Here is a 9,281-nt window from a genome sequence, read left to right as displayed (position 1 = left end):
AAGGTTTATGAGAAAATGGAGGGGCCAGGGGAGATCCTAATCTGGTCACAGGCTGATTAACCCCGAGTTCAGGCTGAGGTCCTGATGCTCAGCTATAAATAGCTCTGCCTTCCCTTTCCCATCCTCCTGCCGGGGCTGCGTGCCTGCCCTTTTATGGTCAAAAAGGCAGATTTGGAGCCCGAGCAGCCCCCATCTCCCCCCATCTCCCTTGCTGGGGACGAGCCAAGGGGGCCCAGGGGGATGCTGCTCTCGCTCCCTGGGTTTTGCTGGGATGAATTATAGTGCCAAGAACAAAGGAGCAGGTTTGGGGGGCTGCGAGCAGGGGATGGGTGCGCAGGGGAGAGAGCATCTGGTTTGTGGGGCCGGAGCGGGGGAGAAATCACCGAATTTGGTGTCTCTGCACAACTGGGATCCTGCACATGCTGCTCTGCTGTGGTGGTATGGCATGGCATGGCATGGCATGGCATGGCATGGCTGGAGGGAGCCCAGAGACAAACGAGGCCTCTGCCACCTTTCTGTTTGTCACCCCAGGGAAGGGCACTGTCCCCAGTGTCCCTGCCTGGCCACCACCGTGCCCGGTTCTGTCCTGGTGCCAGTGCTGTGGTGAGGGGCTGAGACCCTCCAGCTGCAGATCCTGGCCTGGGGGTGAGGAGTCTCCAGAAGGGGAGGAGCAGCAGAACAGGGACTGGTGGCTGGAAGAAGCCATGGAAGCTACAGAAGAGCCCGGCACACAGGAGCCCGGTCACTGCCATTCCCACGGCCTCAGCCCTTCCCTGCTGCTGCCAGCCCTTGGATCAGCACCTCCCCATCACCCCTGGCTGAGGATCCCTTTCCTCCCCCAGAGCTGCTCCCCAGCTCCAGCCCCGTGCCCGCTCCCCAGCCCAGCCCTGGAGGGTGTTTTGGGGCACGGGGATGGCACTGGGGCACAGGGATGGCACTGGGGCACATGGGGATGGCACTGGGGCACATGGGGATGGCACTGGGGCACGGGGTTGGCCCTGGGGCATGGGGATGTCCCTGGGCTGGGCTGGCCTGGGGCACACGGAGCGTGGGAGCCCAAGCTGCAGCAGCCTCCCCACTTTGTTTACACGTCACATTCCCGGCCTGCAGGAAGTGGTGCAGGGGTGAAGTCCCAGAGGGGACAGGCCAGCACGTCACCGGCCTCCAGCCCGCTCTGGGAAGGGCTGGTGGGAACCCAGAGCACTGCAGGGAGAGCTCCCCATGGACGCTGTTCCCATGCAGAGCGGGGAGGCTGCTCCAGCATCCTCCTGACCCCCGGGCTCTGCTCCTCACCCCGCTCCTGCAGGGCTCCTGATGGCACCCCTGGCATGGTGGGCATGCAGGAGCTTCCCTGAACCTGGAGCTGGAGCTGCCTCCTCGGGCAGAGGCATAGCTATGGTGTGCTCCTTCAGCTGCCACAACTTTGGCTGCTTCTCTGGGTTCTATCAGCTTATCTCTTGGTAAGGTTGTAATTCACATCCCTCCCACAGGCTCCCAGCTTCCCAGCCATCTAAACAATAAAAGACACTAAAATAAAATGCCCTAAATGGCCCCAGTTCCCAGCACTTGGGAGATGAGATGGAAAACCAGGGAGCACAAATTTCCACCAGGATTGGTGTAACAGGCATTGCTCCCCTGCAGAGCCTCCAGCAGGAATTGTGGGGCTGCAGGTGGGGAAGAATCAACATGAAATTTAAAAAATAAGGTTGAAAGGGGAGAGGGAAGAAACAAAAGACAAATCTGCAGGGAGGGATCCCAGTTAAAAAGGCCAAGCTGGCAGAGTGACACTGTCCTAAGTACCAGTGGCCACCGAGCAGGTCCCACAGCAAGACCAGAGTGACCTGCTGGCCACCATGGAGCATCTGCCCCACATGTGGCACACCAGAGCCCACAGCCCCTTCCCAGGCCCTGGCTGCTGTCATCCCTTGTGCAAGGGGAGCTGCTCATCCCAGCAGCGTCCAGCCCGCGGAGAGACAGTGCTGCCACCAAGGCAAGGATGTCCCTGCACAGTGGGGACACCTGCTCAGGGCAAAGACAACAGCATCAGCCAGCCCCCAAGGATCCTGCTGGCCAGGGTGGGAAGCCTGCAGCCCTGCCACCACCCCCTGGCACTGGCACAGCCCATCCCAACCCAGACCCATGTGCAGCAGAGCCCGCTGAGATGCACTGGGGCAGGTGGCACTGGTGCCACCCTGCAGGGCCCTGGGCAGCCCCCCAGGACCTCCTGCACCTTGGGCATTCCCTGCAGCTCCAGCACTGCACACAGCAGCTTTCAGTGACGGTAGAACAGGGAAGATGCTGCTGCATGGATGTGTCACCTCAAGCAGAGCCTGGGCAGGGTGACCACACACATCTGTCACCTCCCCAGCTGGCAGCCATGCACGCTGTGCACACAGTGGGGGCACAGGGCTGGCCCATGGGGCTGCCAGCCCTCCAGAGCCCCCCTCCCCACAGACAGCACGAGCATCCCCAGCTTGTCCACAAAGCAGCTTCAGCCCCAACCTCAGCCAGCAGCTGCAGCCCAGGCACTGCCCCTGCATGGGGTCTGTCTCCAGCCCCTGCCCTTTGGCTCCATGACCATGCCAGCCTCTGTCCCTGCTGTCCCTGCCCTCAGCCAGAGAGATGGGCACCCCAAGGGCTGGGGGAGCACCAGCACCTCCCAGCCAGTGACCTCCTTGGGGGCTGTTACAGGAGGAGGAGACCCTACTTCCCTGTGCCCTCCCAGTGCCCGGCTGCTGGGTGCTGCTGCTGGGCACACACTGCCCCAGCTCCCCCAGCACTCCCAGAGCAGGCAGGCAGCACATTCCCAGCAGCCAGGCATGGAGACAGGGCTGGGATGAGCCCTGTGAGCAGGCAGAGGGGTTTGGGGTTCAGAGCAGCAAGCACTCCCAGCACCACGAGCCCTCAGGCACAGGACGTGACTCGGGCTTCACCCGCCCCGGCTGGAGCTCTCCCTGGGCAGGATCTGCTCCCATCGCCTGCTCTGCGCTCCCAGCCAAGGTCAGGCCATGGTGAAACAGCCCCAGAGCTCAGATTTCAGCCTCTGGCCTCATTGCTGAGCTGTGCTGTCTCTGCCCTGCACAGGCTCAGGTGCTGGGGCTGCCCTGGGGACAGCGGGGTCCCCAGACTGGCACAGCCCCTGCACTGCCCATGCTCCTGTCTGTGCCATGGCACTGCCCAGCACCTGCCAGGGCATGGCACAGCACCCACCACAGCCAGCGCTGTCACTGACCAGGAGACAAAGGTGCCATGGGCTGAGGGAGAAGCTCATCCCAGCCCTGCTCTCCAGGAGCCACTGCAGCATGATCCACCAGGCACCGAGCACTGGCTGTTCCCACTCAGCCCCAGGAGAGGAGCAGGATGCCAGGGAAGAGCAAAGGCAGGTTGTGGGAAATGGATTTGTAAAAAATACCCGGGCGCTGCAGTGGAACAAACCTCAGAAAAGCCCGATCGGGGACAAGGGTAGTTCTTGGACAGAAAAGGAGACCAAGAGGGAAAAAAGGGATCTTAATCATGTGCAGGCTGTCTCTTGACAAGTTCAGAGGGAAATGCCACTCTATCCAGCAGCCACCCAGAGCTGCAGCCTGTCTAGACACAGCCTTTCCCAAATTCCTGCTGATAACTGCTTGGGAAATCTCTGGCGGAGGCGTCTGCCTGTGTTTGTTGGGAGTTGACTTCTCTCCCACCAGCTGGCAGTGAAGAGGCAATTCCATTGTCCTTTGGAGGGCTCTCTGGATGGTGCCCGGGGTCTGGGGAGCCAGGCTGGGCACAGGCAGGATAGCCCCGTGCCAGGGACATTGCCACGGCGATGGGGACACGGTTTGTGTCCCAGCAGTGGCTCCCCAGCCCCATGTGCAGCATGCCAGTGCCAGGATGCTGCTACTTCCCCAGGGGCAGCCAGCAACAGTGAGAAACCCCTGAGGAACAGCAGAGTGGGGACAAACTGGGACTGTGCTGGCCACGGCTGCCCTGAGAGGCTGCAGTGCCCTGGTCACTGTCACTGTCCCATTGCAGAGGGACACAGAGCCCGTACAGAACCTGGACCCCCAGGGGTGGCACCGTGCCCTGGCTGGAGCCGCTGTCCTTGTGCTGGACCCAAATAACACCTGGCAGTTGTCCCTGCAGAGGAAGGAGGCAGGAGGACATGGCACCTCGCAGCCACCGGGCACAGTGTCCCCAGGTGACCCACTGGGAGGGGACAGCCACTGCCGGTGCTTTGGGAGCAGAGCGAGAGCACAGAGCCAGCCCTAAAGGCAGCCCTGAGGGCGAGGAACCAGCCGGGAGCCTTTGCAAGGCCATCAGCCCTGCTGGCCATCACCTGCTGCCCTCCCTGTGCCCTCCCTGCACCGGGACAGGGCTCGGCTGCTGAGCCCCACTGCGCAGCCACCACTGCAGCTCCGGGGGTTTGAGGATGCAGCCACCATTCCCCAGGAGAGGATGGAGCCGGGGAAGTGCCCCCGGCTGGGATAACGCGGCTGGGGCCATTCCCGGAGGATAGAGAGAGGCAGGGCAGGGCGGCCCCGGGGTCCCAAGAGCTGCGGGCAGCAGGAGGATGCTCCGGTCGGTGTGAGTGCCCTGGGAACGGCGGCTCCAACACCCTGCGAGCCTCGGGCTCTGAGCCCCAGCTCCATTCCCTCCCCAGCTCGTTTTCCCAAAAGGGGCAGCAGCACAGGAGACAAGCAGGGGTTCCATTCCATGTCCCCTCTGTGTGAGGAGTTCACCCGCCCGGGCTCACCTCCGGCTTCCCGGATTTTCCATCCCAGACATCCACAGAGCAAGCAGCAGTTCCTCCCCCAGCCCTGGCAGGGTCCATCCCCACATCTGAAGAGCTGGGCAAGCCCCACCAAGCCCAGCCCCAGCACAGAGCTACAGGGACAGATTTTGGGGAACCCCTTTTCCCAGGATCCCCTAACCCCGAGGAGGCTTTGGCCACTCAATGCCCGCAGCATTCCCTGCTCGAGGCTGTGCTCCACTCCCCTCCCGGGGTGCAGCCCAGCTCCCCAGAGCTGCTGCTGAGCATCCCAGGCTGGCAGAGGGGATGCTGGAGGAGCTGTGTTTTCAGACAGCGGGCAGAGCCGGAGCCCCCACACCATCCTCCCCATCCCCAGCACCCCACACATCCACCCGTGCCCCCTCCCGCTCCCTCCATCCACGGCCGCCTACCTGCGAGCCCACAGCTGCCCTGTGGCACCGCGGGGACACGGCCACGTGCCCGCCACCTCCTCGTGGCCATCACCACCCGCCACTGCCACCCCGGCCACGCCGCGCCGGCCCTTTTGAAGCGGCCGGCATGGGAGCCCTGGGTGCAAAACTCCTCGCAGGCTCCTGAGAAGCTGGAAAAAGCTTTTTGTTTTTACCTTATATGAGCTGGCGGGGGAGGCCAGGCCGCGGCGGGCAGCGCTGTCAGGGGCGCCGTGGGGATCCATTGGCTGGGGGGCCGTCACGTGGGGCCCGCGCCGCCGCCGGGCCCAGTGTTGCTTTTACCCCCTAAGGAAGGGCCGCTTGACAATTTTCATATTTCTTCTAAATTTGGAGATTTCAGACAATGCTGGGAGGCTTGGCTCGGGCTGCCAGAGGCCCATGTGGAAGTCATTAAGGCGGAGAGGGGGAGCGGAGGGAAGGAGGGTTGGGGGAAGCGAGGGGGAGGAGAGCGGCCAGGGCTGTGCCTGGGAACCGGGGCCATGCCGGCCGGAGAAAGTTGTTTGGAATAACTCACTTGGAATAACTCACTTGGAATAACTCACTTGGAATAACTCACTTCCTCCCGGCGCCGTGCACGGGGGACACACATCCCTCGGCCGTGGGGAGGGGGTGCAGCGGGGCTGGATGGCTGCAGGGAGCCGGGGCAGGGTGCAGGCCAGCGGAGGGAGAGGAGATGCTCCCTGGCTGGCTGGAGGGTCCCGTGACTGCCGTGACTTTGAAAAGCTCCATCTGGCCTGGGAAAAAAGGCCTTGCAGCAGCCCTAGGGCTCTGCTGGGTGAGGTCCCTGCGTGTCCCCAGGGCTGGGACACCCGTGGAGTGGTGGTGGCGAGGCTGGGGCTGCAGGGCTGGCTGCCTTTCCCGGTTCCAGGGGCGAGGGAAGCCTGGGTGGGAGCTCCATCAGTGGCCCGGCCCCTCCCGGCCCTGCGTGGACCTGAGTGAGTCCATGTATGGCCTCCAGCCCTGGGGCCCCACCATGAGCAGCAGCTGGCAGCTGGGGCGGGAACAGCCAGCACCGAGCGCCTCCATCCCCTGCTCCATCAGCCCCTGGCAGGGCAGGGTGGGGTTTGTCCCTGCTCTGGGCACTGCTGCTCTGCTGGGTGACACTGGCAGCGAATCCAGCACGGAGCTCAGCTCTGGAGCAGCAGGAACGGCTGGGATAACGCGTGAAATGAAATTACTGCATGAAATTACTGAGGGAGACACTGCCAGCTTCAACTCCGGTTTCCCAAGGTGGTGACGTTCCCTGAGGGGAGCACAGAGCTGGTTCTGGGCTCTTGTGTTCATCAGAACGTCCTGGCTGTGGGAAGGAGGCTGATCCTGAGCCATGCACAGGCACAGTGGTTGCTATAACCTAGATGGGGACAAATGTGGAGTAGGAGTCTGGCAGGGCAGGACTTCCACCAGAAACGCATCCCAGAGAGGGCTCCTACCATCCTCAGACCCCTGAGCTGGTGGGGACAGCCCCAAAGCCAGGGCCAAGGCCTCTCTGCCATCATGCCAGGCTTTGCACAGGGATGCTGTGGAGTGCTTGGCATCCCTGAGGCTCTCCCCAGACTTGAGCACCACCTCAGCACCAAAGCCAGTGCAGGAGCTGAACTTAGCACTTAGGGGATCCCCTCAGCACTTGGGGATCTCCCTCATCCCGGAGGGAGCTGCCCTGCCAGCTGCAGGAAGGGAGAAGCAGGGAACCAGCCTGTGCTGGATGAGGCACCAGGAAGCCGCCAGGAGAGCAGGGATGGGAGCAGCAGTGCCTGGATCTGCCAGCAGCATGGCCAGACCTGGCAGGGAGAGGCACATGGTGGCCACTGAGGAGCCAGAACCACCTGCAACCTACCTGGAATATGAAGCCCTTCCCAGGGGCTGCCTGGGGGAAAAAACCCCAATCCTTTTTTGAATTGCTGCACACACAGAGATGCAGTGGCCCTGGCAGCACAAGCCTGGGTTTTGCCAGGGCCCAGGAGCAGCTCCCAGCAGCTCTGCCCACTGTCAGCAGGGCAGAGATGAGGCCAGGCTGCCTGAACTGCGATGGGAATTGCACAGAGCACAGCCACAGCAGCACACCCAGCACACCCAGCACACCCCTTCCCCTGCTGCAGACAGCCTTGGAGCATGGCACTGAGCTGGGACAGAACCCGTGGGATGTCCCCAGGACATGCTGGGGCTCTCCCTGGGCACAGACCCTCCCTCACTGCTTCCAGTCCCCAAACCCCTCTCTGTCCCCAGTTTAATCCCCATGCCAGGCCCTGGGAGCCAGCAGGGAGATCTCCCAGCACTCCCACTCCCCTCTCCCTCTGCTCTCGGAGGGCTGGCTTTGAGTGAGGCACAGCCATTAAACAAACACTATAATTAGAAACCAGGTTCCCTAAATGAAGTGAAAAATGTAACGTTAGCCTCTGTTTGTTCGCTGGATGCTGCGCTCTTGTTCCATGACCCAGAGGGGTCGTGCCCTGCGGTTTCTGAGAAGCCTTAATAAGGTAATGTTTAGGAGGTTACTATCTTTACAGCTCTTGTCTTATTACAACTCCATAAGAAAAACATTTGGGGCAAAGCAGGATTCCTTGGCGCGGTTTTGTTTGTGTTACTCCTTCACTAAGATGCTGCCCAGCCATCCTTCCTCACCACGGATTCAGTTTCAGTATCTCCACAAAAGTGACATTTTTTTCCCACCTCCCGCTGACCTCCAGCCTCTCTGGCTGGGTGTAAGGGCAGGGGTCAAGTGGCAGTGACAGCCCTGTCCCAGGCAGGTGGGGAGGGGACTGCTGGCTCTACACGGGGTGATGCCACAGGACAGTGACGGAAGGGGAGCCCTGGGCTGCTCCCACCTTCCCAAGAGCCTGGGACGTGGTAAGAGAAACCCTTCTCCTACAACCCCTTCAACATCCAAACACCCCAAATTGAGAACCTTTTCATCTGCTGCCTGACGTCAGAGGGGGCTGCTGGAGGGCAGGAGGGCATTTCTCAGCCCGTGTATGATTACAGCCCCTGCTCCCTCAGCCCCTTGCAGGGGCAGGACAGTGATGAATGGGGAGCTGGGCTGGAGCAGCTCTGAAGGTGACCTTCAGGACTGGCCAGTGCTGCCCTGGAAATCCCTTCCCTCCCTGACTGCAGCACACAGGAGCAGGGAATGGGGAGCAGGGCAGGAGACTGTCTGCTCTGACTTCAAGCCACCAGTTCCCACCTGGGGATGACTCCCCAACAGTTTGGGGGTCCCTGCACGGGATTCCCTGCCCAGGGGCACGGAGATAAGCTTGGCTTGATCACAGCCCTCCAGGACAGACGTCAGTACCACTGCTGAGCTTTGCACTTACCTCCTTCCTCCGCCTTGCCCTGGGAACTGGGAGCTTGGACTCCTGCCCACCACAAAAAGCCACCAAAGCCCTTCAAATAAGAGGCTTTCTCCTCACAGACCCAGAGGGCACTGCTGTCCTGGCAACACGTCCCTGGGAGCATCCTCCAGCCCCCTGGCCTTGCAGGAAAGGTGTTGGGGATGGCTGCAGGCTGCTCTATGTGTCCCGAAGGACCAGCCCTTCCCTCAGCCAGGAGCTGGGACGCAGAGGGCATCCCCTGTCCTGGCAGGGCTGACTCACCTTTGCAATCCAGCACAAAATGAAGCCACCCCTCCAAAGCACTCAGGGGTTTGTGTCTGACTGCCTGAGGCTGCAGGAGGAAGGAAAAGTGAATTATTTGGAAAGCCAGCATTGCTCAGCCCATGCTCTGTGCTGGTGGGCAGGAGGGCACAGCCAGGACAGGCCGAGGCCAGGAGCCCAAAGGGCTGGAAAAGGTCAGAGGGCAAGCACAGGGAGGATGGAAGGAGCAGGGCATGGGGCCAGACTGGATGAGGGGACGCATGTGCAGGTCCTGCCTCAGTGGTCCCTGCAGCCTCCCAGTCTGAAGGCCACCGTGGTTCTGTCCCTCTCTGTCCCATGGGGACCTGCTGGCCCGCACAGAGCTCGCAGAGGGACTCGCTGGGACCGGGGTCTGTCCGGTCCCTCCAGCCCTCCCCAGAGCCACCACCGGGGACCAGACTCGGGCAGGGACGGAAGGAAGCGGCCGTTTCCAGCCCGGGGAGCGGCAGAACA

The sequence above is a fragment of the Fringilla coelebs genome, assembly GCF_963513975.1.
Source record: "Fringilla coelebs genome assembly, chromosome: 15".
In the NCBI taxonomy this organism is placed as follows: domain Eukaryota; kingdom Metazoa; phylum Chordata; class Aves; order Passeriformes; family Fringillidae; genus Fringilla; species Fringilla coelebs.
Note: the sequence above shows the minus strand (reverse complement) of the source record.